Source organism: Castanea sativa, chromosome 5 (assembly GCF_040712315.1).
Source record: "Castanea sativa cultivar Marrone di Chiusa Pesio chromosome 5, ASM4071231v1".
Lineage (NCBI taxonomy): Eukaryota > Viridiplantae > Streptophyta > Magnoliopsida > Fagales > Fagaceae > Castanea > Castanea sativa.
The window spans coordinates 6,262,885-6,279,885 of NC_134017.1; the positions used below are offsets into that span (position 1 = coordinate 6,262,885).

The 17,001-nt window shown below is 31.7% G+C and overlaps 2 long non-coding RNA genes across 2 annotated transcripts; one reads left to right on the forward strand and one right to left on the reverse strand.

Annotated features, from left to right (window-relative positions):
- The first annotated feature begins 11,864 nt into the window (after positions 1-11,864).
- LOC142636625 (uncharacterized) lies at positions 11,865-13,929 on the forward strand. The gene is made up of 3 exons (XR_012844364.1): positions 11,865-12,441; positions 12,613-12,699; positions 13,641-13,929. It is a non-coding gene; the product is annotated as an uncharacterized LOC142636625 (long non-coding RNA).
- An 872-nt stretch (positions 13,930-14,801) lies between these two features.
- On the reverse strand, positions 14,802-16,932 carry LOC142634172 (uncharacterized). The gene is made up of 2 exons (XR_012844066.1): positions 16,350-16,932; positions 14,802-15,205 (listed from the first exon to the last, which is right to left on the reverse strand). It is a non-coding gene; the product is annotated as an uncharacterized LOC142634172 (long non-coding RNA).
- Positions 16,933-17,001: the final 69 nt, after the last annotated feature.

Here is a 17,001-nt window from a genome sequence, read left to right on the forward strand (position 1 = left end):
TATCTCAAAATCAACTAACAATTGCGATTGAAGGGATTGTGTCAGTTGTTATTATCGGTGAGTTATAACATTTTTCTTGAGGGCAAAGATGGAATATGAAAAAGTCTCTATTTGCCCTCCACACAACACATCTCTAAATTCTCAATGGGCTTTCCATGTGGGTTTGGGTCACTAGAGGCAGAGAAAAATAAGTATAATGGGCCCAATTTATTTGGGTCGGTAGCTTGCATTATTGGGCCTTCTTTTTGCTTGGGCCACTTGTGTTGTGCTTGCCCAAAAATGATCCCAAACAGTGGTTAGTCAAAAAGTTTTTCATATTCATGTTTTCCCATCATTAACTGAAGGGGAATTATTTGTAATGATAATGGAAATTGGGTTAAAGGTTTTTCTAGGTCAATTGCTAATGCATCTTGTATGCTAGCTGAAATATGGGCCATAAGGGATGGCCTTGAACTTGCTAGAGACTTAGGAATTACCCATCTTGTGGTGGAATTGGAGGCTAAAAGAACTTGTTATGCTTTTAAAAAGTGAGCATTCTCTTAACTACTAATCCAAATTATTGTATCTAATTACATGTATATCAGCCAAGGTTTCGATAGCTTCAAAGTCAAGCATAACTTAAGAGAATCCAACAAGTGTGCTGATGCTTTTACCAAGAGAGGGTGTGTTCTCAAATGTCTGAGTTTATTTTTTATCAAGTTCCCCCTTCTAACGTTTTATTTATTTATTGTATAGATTTTGATAACTTTAACTTTGTTTCTAATCAGTTTGTAACATCTTAATATTTAATATATGTGTATATTTACCAAAAAAATAAATAGATAAGGTCACCACTTGTGGAGCTGCTTTAGCCGTATGAAGATATCCAATTCTTCATCTTGTGAGTTCAAGTATAGACATACCTAATTAATTGTGCGGATGGTCTTACGCCAATCATGAGTAGGGTTCAAGTAGGTCGAGGGCAGTGAGCTTGTAATAAGAGCCTTATTTTTTCCTTTAGCCAAAAAAAAAAAAAAAAACTCGTTTAAGGCACATTTGGTATCACTTATTCAAATGGTTTATCTATATGGTTGTTTGGTTATTTTTTTATTACAGTGAACAGTCATTTCTTATAAATAGCTATTCTTTAAAATGAAGAATAGCTATCACTTATCAAAATCTCTTTAATCCCTACTCCTTCATCTAGCATAATAAAGTTAATTAAAAAAAAAAATCTCAAAAAAACTTAAATTATTCATCAAGCAAAGCCGCTCCTTCTCCTCTAAATTTTCATCTCCCTCCTCCCAATAATTTTCAATTCTTGTAGATAGAGTTCTCCTATCTCTATAAGTACTACTTCTCTCTTGCCCACAATTGACGCTCTCTCTATTTAGAAACTTTTTTTAATCCCCACTACAAAAAAAGGTCCTATAGGCCAAGAAAACGTGGCTTTAGACACATTCAATGGTCGCATGTTTGAAATGCAGCTTACACCAATTTCCTTAAGCCGCATTTTTTAAAAACGCGGCTCTAGCCCGTCTATAGCCGTATTTTTACAAACGCAGCTTAAAAAAATGCGGCCTAAGACCCGCGTGTTTTGTAGTGCCCCTTACTAGAGCTTTGCAATTTTTGGAGGGTCATTAAGAAACTTAAATTAAAAAAAAAAATTTAATAAAAAGTGAACTTGAATATATCGAGATATCAACACAAAAAAAAAATCACTGAAGTTTTACAATTTCCTTCTAGGAGTTTTGAAATTGTTACATGACAATTTATTATCAATTGTAATTATCTATTAACAATGTGGGTAGTTGTGACTATTATATTTTGTTAAGTTTGTATAACATTTTATTTCCTTGTAGTTATTATTATCTATTTGTCATTATTTTTATAAAAATAAATTACAAAACTCAACTCACTGGCATTGTATTAATTATTGACCCACACAATTACACTTATCTATACATAAATAATATGCATATAATGTCTACGTATTCAATCAAATGCTGATTCTTAAAAAAAAAAAAAAAAAAAATCAATCAAATGCTTGAACAACCACTAGCTTTACTATTTTTTTTTTCTTGAAAATCACTAAGTTTATAACTTAACAATATTCTAACATGATAATAATACATACACATGCAAGAAATTTTCTTTATTTTCTAATTATTAAATTATATAAAGTTATACTATATTAATATTGCACACACACATCACAATTCATACAAATAACATTGTAACAAAATTAAAAATAAAAATAAAACTAATGCATTCAATTAGTATCAAACACATACTTACACATATAATATAAATTTATAATAAAGAGAGACACTCACAAACACTTATATATATATATATATATATATATATATATATATATATATATATATAAAAGTTATATATATGATGTTTGAGTTTGGAAAGTATTGTTTCATAAATTCGATAAAGTGAAAATTCAAGTTTTGAAATTTTCTAAGTGAAAATTCGAAATTCAATATTTTTGATCAATCAAAACTTTTGCTTGATCGATCGAAATGGTAAGAAAATCTATTCTAAAGTCTTTGCCTATTTCGATTGATGCTCGATTGTTCTTCGATCGATCGAAAAGAGTATTTGATTAACTGAAAGGAACTTTTGATCGATCGAAACTCCTAAAATTGTTCTGGTGACTGTTCCGAAAATTTGAAGAGGTTACAATCCTTGTGAATATTTTTATGAAATATTTTAACTCTCCATACATGCCTTTTGATGAAACATAACCCTATGAATATTGTAGGGGTGAATGGCCTAGGAATGTGTATTGGACTGTGGGCATTATTTGAGAACATTTAGTAGTTCGATGATAGGTATACGTTTACGAGGAAGTACGAGTTAGTGAGTTAAGGACGGATTATGGTCATGAAGGTTTGGGAAGGCAGTCCGAGAAGAAATGCCTCCTCGGCTTAATAGAGTAGAGGTCAGAAAGGTTGACCTGCCATCAAGAGCAACGCTCAAAGCAATTCTACTGGTAAGGATAAATATCATAAGGGAATAGGACAAAGAGAAGGTAAGAAATATCTAAGGGAAAGTTACTACCACCGCATTAAATACTCTTTAACTAACTCTCTGGCTGCATTAATATGGAGGTAATACCTGAATAGTAATATATAGCCTTACAACTACCTCTAAAGACTTGAGGAAGGTGCTGATGGGACAGGGCTTAAAGCAAGCAACTTGACCTACACGTGGAGGGTGGAGATGAAGCCAAAGGGGGGGGATATAAGGAAGAAAGACACCATTATAGGAGGGGGCATTTGAGAATCTGTAAAAAGAAAAAAGATTGTAGCACTAAGAACTGTAATTATAATCAAATTTAAGAGAAATATATTCAAGAACTACTCTCCTCAGACTTTGCTGAGGAAGGATTTTTTCGCATAAAACCTGTTTTTCTTTGTTTTATTTCCATCTTTAATCCATTGTGAGCGTTGTTTAATTCATTGAAACCTAGTTTTTAGCCCACTCTCTACAAATTCTTTGTACTAGGCTCTTTGGGCCTTAATCCTTTTACCTTTTGGGCCTAGAATCCAAAAACAACCCTTACAAGTATAAATAGAGGCTTATGTTCATTTAAAAAATAGTAAGTTAGAGAGAAACACAAGAAATCATGTGGTTATTTTCCAGAATTGCTATCTGTAAAACCCAACAACTTGGTTGTATCTTGGGGACAAATTTGTGATAATGCTTTAGCAACAAGAGTGTGGGGGCAATTATTGTTTAAGGATAACAATTTTGTGCCTCCAAGTTATCTATTTATGTTTGTCTTCTGTGTTATCTTTGTTCTTTCTTTATTACTTTGTGCATTATTCCCAACAATATATATATATATATATATATATATATATATATATATATATATATATGGGAATTCAAGGGTTGATTTGAACCCCTAAAGAGAGTGTAGCGTCCCCCCAGAGGCCCTGACAGTAGCAAATCTTCATTCAACTTAAAATAAGTTAAACTTATTAGAGCATAGATCTTCCCAGTTAATGTTAAAACCATCAGTTTTTTGGATATAATGAATATTCATGAGTTTGGTATTTAGGAGAGATAACCAAAGTTGTCAGTTCCATTGCAAAGTACTGCTTCAGTTTGTCACGGAATATTTTGGTAACAATTTGGTTCAGTGTACTACATAAGACCATATTTTTATGGTTATTTATCAAGTTTATAACATATCAATTCAAAACAAGAGCACAAAATATAACATATTTATCAAGTTTATAACATATTTTTATAGTTATTATTTATTAATATATAGTCATGCCGATATGGGATGGAGAGTTTTTGAACCTTAGTTCTCCGTATAAAATAGAGCACACAACATCGTTATTAAATAATGAGACTTAATTTTAGTGCAAGTTATAAACACCATCATCTAATAATAATTAATAGTGGGTTCCAATTAGTTCAACTAGTAAAGTCTCTGATGGATGAATAAAGATTTGTGGTTCGATTCCCGCCTACACCAAAAACTAATTGGTGTCATAGGTTAAAACTATCTTAAAAAAATTAATAAAAAAGATATATATATATATATATATATATATATATATATATATTTTTTCCTTTTGTCTTAATTAGTAGATCTTTATTTTGTTAACTTAATAATATTTGGGATGACAATGGGGTGAGACGGGGTTGAAGGATGAGGTCTTCGTCTTTGCGCTACATGGTTTTGTCATACCCCATTCTCACTAACAAGTAAAATTTTCTTGCTCCATCACCGCCCCTTGAGGCCCAGCCCCACTCCGTAAAACCGTTTTGTTAATTTGACCCACAATTATTTATAAAATTTTTATGTTTCATTAATAAAAATATACTTGAAATTGCAACTAAATTTATCCCATGAAATCAAACTAATTTTAGCAAAAACTGAATAATATTATCCAAGTATTTAATGGGACAATATCATAACAAAAATAAAAATCTCATAATATAACACATAACAAAATAATCCAAACTCCTAACATATTACAAAAATTTTACCTTCTTTCAACCTTGCTAGAGAGAAAAGAGAGGCAGAGAGCCACATTGGGTATAATAAAATAAACTAATATTGATATATTTGTTTAAATAGTAGGGTTTTAGGGTGTGCAAAATTTACAATTATAACTCTTATTAACGCGAGGCGGCATTGCAATAAAATGTATTTTTAGCGATGAATATTAGTGAGAAAATATTTTTCGTCACTAAAAATACAAATTTAGCGACAAAATATGGATTTTGTCGCTAATAATGAAAAAAATTATAACATTTAGCGATGAAAAATCATTTTCGCTGCTATTGGTGATCTGAAATATGGGCACCAACGGAGAAAAATTTGGTGCGAACTTAATTAATCTATAGCGACAAAATATTTCATCGCTAAAAGTTGAAATTTTTAGTGACGAAACATTTCGTTGCTATAGGTGTTGCTAAAAGTTGAATTTCGTCGCTAAAAATCGCGGCACAAACCTAAGACCTTTTGCAATGAAAAATTAGGCTATAGTGATGAAACTTTTTTGTTGCTAAAGATGTGATTATAAATACACTGTTTCAGTTTTTTTAGTCACACCCTAACATTTTTATTCCACCGTTCACTCTCACTCTCTCCTTCTCTCTTCGCCATTTACTCTCACTCTCTCTCCGCCGTTCACCGTCGAGTCCCTAAGCCGCTGCTGAGGCTGTTGTCGAGGTCCATATACATACACTCTTAGCTCCCTCTCTATTTCTCTCACCCCCACACTGGAAAAACCATCCATCCACCACCACTTCCAATGGGTTTCATCAGAGAACCCCATTAGAAACCCCATATGCTCCATTGTCTTAGATTTTAAATGTAAAACTCTTAACTATTTCAGTAGTCTTTCGTGTTGTTATGATATTTCTTTCTAATCTAAGATACTTGAGTAATATACATGTGATTAAGTATATGGGTTTTTGATTTGGTGGATTTATTTTAATAGTTAAGAGTTTTTACAAATGGTGATCATTTGGGTTTCTCCATGGTTAAAAAGTTGGGTTCCTTGAACAATCAGAAGGGATGATTTTTGTGGAAGTTTTGGGTTGATTTTTGGAAGTTTATTTCCTTACATTTTAAATGACTTTGGTATGTGTGGGTGTGTGTAGTGATAACTATGAATTTATGCAAGTGATGTGTGAGCATGTGCTTTTTGCATACCAAGTGTTTGATAAGTTGTTTATATGAGATTTTGGGTTTGATTCCTTATTTTTAATATGCTTAGTGGTTTTAATGTGAATAAAGTCTCAAAGAAATTGGGCAAGTCTTAAAACTATAGCAATTTTCTTTGGAATTCTAAAGCTATCAGGGACAGATTTGACTCAGCTGCAATACATGATATTATTAATAAATTATAGAAAAATCTTTTTGGGCTGAATTTTCACTGGTAACTTGCATACATATAGGGGTATGTTCCCTTAAATTTTCAAATTAATCAGATAACATTTCATGGACCAAACCACTTTTATAAGATGGCTAGCCTGCTTTGTAGTGAACTTGGAAGTTTGATGAAAATGCTGGAAGTAATGTTTTTTTTGTAGTTGTTAAGTGTGAAACTGAAAATGCTACTACCACTCTATTCTCCAATTGATTTTGTGCAATGCTCAATGTCATGCATAAATGTTTTTATGGTTTATGTTAGTATATTTTATAAGCTAGAGTACTATGTATTGTGTTTGTGTGACTATAGTAGTACTAGTGACTAGTGATTAATTCACCAATGGCAGTAGGTGTCCTCCTTTGGTGCTTTTTGTACAAAATATTAATGATGATATGAAAATAATAACCATGAAAACAGGGAGGCATTGGGCTAATTTTGTATTGTGCTTTTGTAATTTATAACTTTAATTGAAGGGGAAAATGAAAATAGCCACAGTGAAAAATGAAAGTTCAACTCTTCCAAAGGAAAACAAATTCGGTCCAATATTTGCTTTTTTAATATATATATATATATATATATATATATATATATATATATATTTTGTCCTTGCTTGGACCCATGTTGATTAAGATATAAAAGACATCAATTTTTGCTATGCATGTGTTATGTAAACCAAGATTTGAGACTTGAACCGTCATAGTTTTTAATTAATAATCTATGATCTACAACACTTATTAGAATTTTGAAAAAAAAAAGAAAAAGATTCTACCTCTTAACCACTCCCGTGGGATTGATCCTACAAATGTCATTTAGTAATGGATTAGAAACTATGATGTGTTGAATGATGATCATTTATTTGTGGAGATGCTAAAAGTCTGAAAAGGAAGGAAAAAGAGGGCCGTTAGAGTCAACAAATGGATCTATGATGTGTTGATTTCCATATTGATACTATATTATTTTATCAAGTTCTTAGAACGATAACTAAATATTGGGAATTATTTTTAAATATAGTGCAACATATAAGTTTGAGAATGGATACAAGTCTAGTTTAGGAAAAAACAAAATTGTCTACAAATCATCATTAGTACTAGTAACTTACAAGCATAGTAACTTTTTTATTTTTTTTGTTTTTGGTAGGCAACTCATTATTTGTTTGTGGTCACTTTAGATTTCTTTGGTAGAGGTGTGTGTTGGCTTAAGCGTAGTAAGTAATTTCTTATTAAATTCTTCTAAACATTATATTTTGGGATGTTGATAATTGATTTTGTGGTGGGTTATTGTGTTGGAGCAAGTGGATGGCTTGCATGTTGTTATAAGGTAGTTTAAATTCATATTGGGAGTGTTTCTTATTTTTTTGGGAATTGTGAATGGATATTGTTGAATTATATGTGATAGATATTATTTAATTATTTTCAATACTTTCAATACTTGTGCAAAAGAATATCCTTAACTTTTTGAGGAGCAAGGGTTATGATGACACTTTTACCTATGGGTGTGGTTTGTCTTCAAGCTAAAAGACTAATTGGTTAGTATTTTATCTTAGCAATTGAGCCGCACTACATGATGTGACTACTTTTAATGTATTATTTGAAACTAATTGTATTACATTACACTTGAAAATCTATATTTGTTTTCTACAACTTATATATTAGGAGTTGTGATTTTAATTCATTGGTGTGGCTATTCTTAATACATTGTTAGAAATGTTTCTAATTACATAGTTAATGTTTTTACTTTACAATTTTAATGTAGTATTGTCTTTATATTTGTACAGATTTCTTATTGGTGGTTTTTAGGGCATTTTCTTTTGACACTACTTGAAGCCATTTGAGGACATCTTCTTTTGGCCCTAATTATATTATGCCAAACTTTTTGTATTGTTGTAAAACATCTTGTGTTATTGTATGTGTTGCAAACAATTTGTATGGATGGATTGAATTGGATACTTGTTTTATTTTTACTTGTGGAATGTATGGATCGTTTTCTTATAAATATGTTGTTGAAATAAACGTGTTATTCAAATATGAGGTTTTAAAATGTAATGATGGGTTGATATCAAAGACAGGCAAAAAAAAAAAAAAAAAAAGTTTTAGCGAAGAATTTTTCCATCACCAAATATAGCCACAAAAAAAAAAAAATTTGTTTTTGTGACGAAATATTTCGTCGCTAAATGTAGCAGAATTTTTTAAGAAATAGTTTTCGTGACGAAAATTTTCATCGCTATATGTGCTTGAATTTTCTTAAAAATGGTTTTAGTGACGAACTTTTTTGTCACTATATGTACCCGAATATTCTTGAAAAAGAGTTTTAGCAACGAAATATTTCATCACTAAATATGATTTAGTAAAATAAAGTGTTTTTGGCAACGAAATATTTTTGTCCCTGAATAGTGTTTTTAGCGAGAAAAACATTTAGTGACGAAATATTTGGAGGGCGAAGAAAACCCGCATAGGGCATAATAGGGAGGGGCAGGTCAAGCTGAGCGAGACAAAATTGTCATCCCTACTTTATATATATATAATATGAGTTTGATTAATAGGTGTCTTTAGGACATTTATTAATGAACAATTTTAAAAAAGTTTTGATACAATTTTCATGAGAATTATTAAAAACTGTAAAAAAAAAAGTTTAATTTCTTTTTTTTTTCCTATAATTTTTTTTAAAAAATATTTTTTAAATCAATACCTTGCATCCGTTAACTTTTCCCATACTTTATATATTACACACCTAAAATAATTGCAATGAATTAATTAAAATAACAAAATTACAAGTTCACTGTCTCATGTATTTCGTAGTGAAACAATAACCTCTTTTTCCAAGTAATCAATATTTTCTTTTAGAGAGAGAGAGAGAGAGAGAGAGAGATGTGACTTTGTGTTTGTGACTTGAGAGAGATGTGATAGAAAGAGAAGAAAAACGAAATAATGTTTGAGAGGGAAAAAAATAAACGATATTAATTTATATAAATTGATTCTAAAAAATTTATATAAGTTAAATATATGTCTATCTATACATATTTTTTTAAGGATCATTTGAGCTCTAAGTAAAAATATTAATAAATAAATGTTAATATATATATATATATATAAAATCGTGGTAATCATGAAACAATGCATTGGTACTTGTAAACTCCCCATTTGAGGCGGTCTCTCACCGTATTAAAAAATTTCATTCCTCCAACCAAATCAAAACTACTTTCAATATAGTGTTGACTTCCTTGATAGGAACAATACTCAACTCACAAAATTAAATTTATAATTTAGAACCCAATTATTTTTTATTAAGTTTTTAACTTCTCTACTTTTTTTAAAGTAAAATATATATATGTATTCTATGCGTAACGAGCTCTTCCACATACATACCAACAATCAGTCCTCAAATAGACTCTATTTTTCCCCCTTATTGTTTGCATGTGTGTATCTTACTAAAATCAAAGTTTTAACAGAAGAGAACAAAAGGAGAAAGAATAAGAAAAATAATAGAGGCAGGATACTTTGAGTGTATCTTTTTTCTTTCTTTTTGATGAATTAATACTTTGAGTCATGAATTGTTTTATAGGTTTGTCGTTGCAACTTAGGATAATAAAAGGAAAAGATTAAAGAAAAAGAATAGAGGCAGGATAAATACTTTGAGTGTATCTTTTTTTCCTTCCCTTTTAGATGAATTATTACCATGAGTCTACCAAAGATAAAACAATGAGTTGTTTTGCAGGTTTGTCAGTACAATGGACCACTAGGATAGGATTGCTAAAGCAAAATGACAGAACATATTGAAGCGTTGAACAGAAAGCATAAAATCTGTTGAATAGAATATTGCACCAAACTAAATATATGAAAAAGTTGTTACACATTTTACAGTGTTATCAAACTAAATAAATTTATAACATATTATGTTATTTACAGTGTCTCAATATTGTAGTAAGTTATATGGAAGCGGCCAGAACGAAACATAAACCTTCTTTTTCTTTTGAGTGTGTCGGTTTTGTATCCAGTAATTTACAGTAATTTATGGTAGTTTATTTTTTGGCAAAAATGTAAAATTGACTCCTTAAGTTTCTTCAAAACTTATTTCAGTCTTTTAATTTTATTTTTGTTCATTTCAATCCTCTAAATTTTAGATTTAATCAATTAAGACGTTTTTGTCAAATTTTGTTAAAATTAAAAAAAAAATCTAGAAAATACTTTTCAATCATTAATTGAATGTTTTTAATTAAAAAAATTAGAAAATTAACCACAATATATAACAAAAATTGACAGAAAAGCCTTAATTAAATAAATTTGAAAGTTAGAGAATTGAAGTGAATGAAAAAAAATTAGAGGACTTAAATGAATTTGGTAGAATATAAAGGGTGAGTTTTGCATTTTAGCTTAATTTTTTTGCTTGGAACGATCACTACCGTCATGCATTCTAATAGAATGCATTACAAAATGTATTGTGACAAAATGCATTTTCTTGAAAACTTGCATTTAGTATTAAGCTGAAAATTTTATTAAAAAAATTATGTTAAATGAAATTGCATTTGGTTTGAAGAAATGTGGAATTTGCTTTTTAAAAATGTGAATAAATAAGAAGTGTAGAATTATATATGTGTTAGTTCCACATATATGAGTCCCATATATTATGAAAAAGATATCTCGATTCCTCTCATGAGATACTTTCTCATGCGAGTGACTAGTCAGTGCATCCCAATTAGTTTGGTGAAAAATGAGAAGTCACATTTTTATGACTTTTGATTTTTGCTCTAAAAATGTAGATTTGGAAAACACATTCTAGTCTTAACGACTTCTATCTAACCGAAAACTTGATTTTTTTTTAATAAAAAAATGTATTTTATGCCTAGAAAGTTGTGAAAATGCATTCTAACATTAGTTCCAAACACTACCTAGGTATGTGACAGTGACAAAGTAGAAGTTAGCTTATATAAAAAAAAAATTATTTTTTCTTTTCTATATGGCTGGGCATCTTCTAAATTCATATCCACCATATATTAGACAGATTACCATTGCTATTGATTTTGGAAGTGGCTTATAAAATACAAATTCTCTACTATCATTGCCAAATTGCGGTTATTTTTTTCACTAAAAAAAATTTTGAGATTGCTTTTTCTTTTTCTTTGTCATCTTTCGGTTATACAGTTATACTTTTTTTTTTTTTCTTTTTTCTTTTTACTCTTTTTGACCAGTAGCTGTACTTGCACTCTTTAAAAAAAAGAAAAGAAAAGTGAAAGTAATACTGGTAAGGAAGAAAGCTGCCAGCGAGCAGCGTAGGGAGCAAGTTAGCTAGGTGCAGGCTGCGTGAGCCGCGACATAGGTTTATTATTTTGCTGAAAAACTTATAGTTTGTTTGGATTAAAGACGAAAAAGAGAGAGTAGAGTAAAATACAAATTCTCTACTATCATTGCCAAATTGCGGTTATTTTTTTCACTAAAAAAAATTTTGAGATTGCTTTTTCTTTTTCTTGGATTGAGATCCCGTGCAATACCTAGGGTATTGCACAGGGTGCAATAGCACAAATCTCATCCGTATAATTGATCCAAAGCTCATTATTTTGACACGTTATACATCCAGCCTGGCAATCCGTGTGCTTTCAATTTCTCCCACTTTCTCTTTTTCATTTCAGCTACTCTCTTCTCTCTTTCTCTCCCACTTCAACTGGGTTTCTTTTTCTCTCTCCCCTAACGCTCCACTTTCTCAACATCCACTTGCTCTGTGCGTCTCCCTCAATCTCGTCGGTCACCGCTGCTAGCATACCCAACTCAGACCCATTAGCACAAAAAAAAAAAAAAAAACTCACCATCTGAAACCACGCCTACGATCCCTTTTTAGACCCAGATCAAGAGAGAGCAAGGGTTGGGGTTTGGAGAGAATCGAGTGTAGAGAGAAAAGTTGATACTTTTGGGTTTGATCTAGGGAGGGTAGTGAGATTGAGACACAGAGTAAGAGATTTTGGTCAGAAGAAGCCACCATCGGAGGTGGTGGTCAGTGGTGGTTGTGATGAGCCATGGTGAGGCTGACTTGGGCTTGTTTCAGAGACCACCGACAGGTAGTTTCCCCTTTTTATCTCTCTCTTTTTCTTTATTAATTTTTTTTTATAAACTTTGTTTGGTTGCTGGGAAAGGAATGAAAGTAAATAACAGTGTCACAATTTTGTTGATTGATGTATTGCTGCTGAATTTAATTCTATTTTCTTTTATTTTGTGTTTTTGGTTTCTAGCTTAGGAATTGAAATCACCTGTTGAACCCGTGATTGAGCAATATCAGTTATGGCAACTCCACAAATTTCTTGTACTTAGAAAAATGGGTAATTTTTTCCAGCTTCAGATTTTTGGGGATTTCTATTGGTTGGTAGTGACATTCTATTTAGTTAGATTCTATTTGTTTTAATTCCAATGTAGGAAAATTTATGTCCTATTGTTATTAATGGCACAAAGGGCTTTCTTATAACAAATTAATTGAAGGAATTTTTCTTAGTTGAACTTCTGTTGTTGCCAGTTGCGACTGCTAGAAATCACCCCATAGGCAAGCAGAATCTCCTTTAGAAATGGACTAGTTAAAGCATTTATTAAGAACTATGTCTCCATCTTTGCACGTTGTCCAAATACGAGATATGCAGCCAACTATACATCCTTCCTTTTTCATTGATTCTAGATTGAGTAAGGTACTTTTCAATTAGCATTTGGACCCATGGAACTTCAAAGTCCTATGCCATTCTCCAACACAGTTTGGCAAGAATGTCAGGGTTCCTTTTCTTTCATTTGAAAAATACCAAGATCTCCAAGGTCTGTGAGGCTTTGATGTGTACAATGTTGATCCTGTTGTAACCAATCCATGCTCAATGTTAAACATTTACTATAAGTGGAAATTCTCCTGTGTTGTTATTCTTCTATTCTAAATATCTAACAATTATTTAGTAACAAATTGGCAACAGAGGTTTTATTCCTTCAATTGGCCTATTGAAGTCAAGTTTTCTTCTGCACCTTTAGAGTTGATGGTTTCTTCTTGTCTAGAACCTTCATCACTTTCCCAAATAATGTCCCTGAATCTTTAATTATGCTTAATTGTTTGTTGGTTATTCTTGTTGAATGTATTGCAATCAGATTATGCATTGTCCTGATGCATTTATCTAGTTGTGTATGTTATCTTCTTGAAGGGTTAATTATGTTGAGTTTTTGAAGTCAGGTTGAGCTTGAGTGTAATCATCAAGTTTGCCATTTTTAACGTGTTTTTACCTTGACAATGCAGACTTGGACTTTTATACTTCATCACATATACTTGCTCGATTCTAGGAGCTCCTTGAAGAGAACTTGTTTAGGGGAAGGATAACTGATTTCTTTTACCTGCTCTTACTCGAGGCCATTGTTGTAACTGGAATTGTTCTTGGGGGAATGATACATTGTTGGAGCCACAATGTTATGTTTTATTGTAGAACATACACTTGTATCGAAGTCTATATTTCAATAGAACCCCTGTTATTGTGGTTTTGTAATCAAAGTGTATATTTCAATAGAATTTGTACATTTTTAGATTAAATTATTTTGTTTTTGTTTTTTTTTTTTTTTGTGTGTGTTCAGTTTTAAGATTGCAAGATTGCATTTGTCACTAAAATTGGTTTGTTGTCTACCAATTTTGATGAGGGGAAAAAAATACAAATTAAAGATGATTAAGTCTCTTACCATCATTATTTTATGCAATCAAAACTACCATAGTTGGCTTGCTAACATTTCAAAAGATAAACCACAAGCATCATTATAGATATTAAAATATTTAGAAAAGGAGAATTACATTTTATTCCATTCGCCTTCTTACCTAATGAACAATGAAACCGACATTGAAATTCAACCTTATATCCCAAGCTCCTAATGAATTCTTTCAGCTGCATGAATCAAAACATGATACATAACCATATAGGGATAATTTTATTTTTAAGTCAGCCTTCCTCTTGTCCGTGTAGCTCATTGCACTTTCATGATATAATTTTCTGGTACAACAGGGGAAAATCAAAATAATTCCTTTTATCAAATGCATTCCTCAGTTTTATGTTGCACATGACCAGAGCATCTAAGATGAGTGCACCATAGTCTCACTTAGTGGTACCTCTAGTTTCTTATTATTGCATTATTTCTAACTCATCTTCAGTACCAATCACAATCTCAACACACTCATCTTAGCCACAACAGTCTTAGATCAGGGTGGATGTGGGGCCCGGTGGGAAAATAACCCAAAGAACACAACACAGCCAGAAGAACTTCACATGGCTCACTTACACTCGACCTTAAATCCCAAGTTCCTAACGTATTGCCTCAACTGCACGAATCAAAATGTGCCACTCCATATAGGGCTAATTTATTTTTATCATAGATTACCATGATTAAAACAAAATAATTTAATCTAAAAATGAACAAATTCTATTGAAATATACCCTTTGATTACAAAACCACAACAACAAGGGTTCTATTGAAATATAGACTTCGTTACAAGTGTATGTTTCAAGATTCTAGCACCAAAATACATAATTCTAGCAAAAATTGTAGGGAAAAGGCGTATGTTTCAAGATTCTAGCAAAAAAGGGTAGGGAAAAAGTGTATGTTTCAAGATCAAATGCTGTGATGATCTCAAGCAGCGCAACTGTGGCAGCCCTTCCATTCCTGTCACTACCAATTCAGAAAAAGAGAGTTGACTGCTCAATTGGATCCCAAAAAAACCTTGTTCCAAAAAACTCATGAAGGCACTCTTTAACCTCTAACATTTCATTGTAAAGTGGAGTGCCACAAAATCGATACTACTTATCTGGTATTGGCTTGGCACATCTGCAAAAAAATTGTGAAAGAAAACAAGTTCAATCAAAACAAAGTTATTAAGCAAGGAATAAAGAATTTCTATGATACTTGTCAACAAAGACGCCAAGGGGGAAAAAAGTTTTTTAAACAAAAAGGCAGACTTATATAGACGACAATTTAAAATTTTAGAAGCAAGATATCTTTAACAAAAACAAATTCAACCAGATAAAGAACTAGAGTAACAAGGATTGGAAACAAAAAAAAGAAATAATATTACTTAACACTGAGTATAGACATTATATCCAACTAGCGAAATCCATCACAAAGATTCTGCAAGGTTCCTTAAAATAAGGTTGCAAGTTATTGTGAGTTCTCACACTGCATTATTTTCTTTTGAATATCACTAGCAAATTTATTCAATGTTTTGCTCCAGTTCAAAATGCCAATGTTTCCCCAAGAAGAACTTATAAAACTCAAAATTTAATGTGAATGTACAAAAGCTTCAAGAGCTAAATTTCTTTTGTCAAAATTTGTAAATCATTTGCTGAGTATAAGTTCTTTGAGTAAGCCAATCAACTATAGCAAAGATAATAAGAAGAGAACCCAAGTTAACAAACTATTAGCTTATGTTGGACACCGATAAAACAGCAGAACTTATAGTTATGTACCCATAACAAGAAATATGGGAGGGCTACAGAATTTATAGCCAGGTACAAAAATAATATCATTGTTTAGTCTATTTTTCTTTTATCCCACAAAATACAGAACAAATTTAGCAACAAAAGATCTCACAAGAAAAAGAATCAAGGTAACCAATGTTGACAAAGTGGCATTAAAATTAGTAACATCCATTTTTAAACAGATTTCAGAAAAAAATATAATTGCTGTCAAACATAGATATATAATATTTATACACAACTAAATTTCAGAGAAGAATAATGGTTGTGGAGTTGCCATAACTGATATTGCTCAATCACTGGTTCAACAGGTGATTTCAATTCCTAAGCTAGAAACCAAAAACACAAAATAAAAGAAAATAGAATTAAAATCAGCAGCAATACATCAGTCAACAAAATTGTGACACTGTTATTTACTTTCCTTCCTTTCCCAGCAACCAAACAGAGTTTATTTAAAAAAATTAATTAAAAAAAATGAGAGATAAAAGGGGAACTACCTGTCGGTGGTCTCTGAAACAAGCCCAAGTCAGCCTCACCATGGCTCATCACAACCACCACTGACCACCACCTCCGATGGTGGCTTCTTCTGACCAAAATCTCTTACTCTGTGTCTCAATCTCACTACCCTCCCTAGATCAAACCCAAAAGTATCAACTTTTCTCTCTACACTCGATTCTCTCCAAACCCCAACCCTTGCTCTCTCTTGATCTGGGTCTAAAAAGGGATCGTAGGCGTGGTTTCAGATGGTGAGTTTTTTTTTTTTTTTTTGTGCTAATGGGTCTGAGTTGGGTATGCTAGCAGCGGTGACCGACGAGATTGAGGGAGACGCACAGAGCAAGTGGATGTTGAGAAAGTGGAGCGTTAGGGGAGAGAGAAAAAGAAACCCAGTTGAAGTGGGAGAGAAAGAGAGAAGAGAGTAGCTGAAATGAAAAAGAGAAAGTGGGAGAAATTGAAAGCACACGGATTGCCAGGCTGGATGTATAACGTGTCAAAATAATGAGCTTTGGATCAATTATACGGCTGAGATTTGTCCTATTGCACCCTGTGCAATACCCTAGGTATTGCACGGGATCTCAATCCCTTTTTCTTTGTCATCTTTCAGTTATACAGTTATACTTTTTTTTTTTTTTTTTACTCTTTTTGACCAGT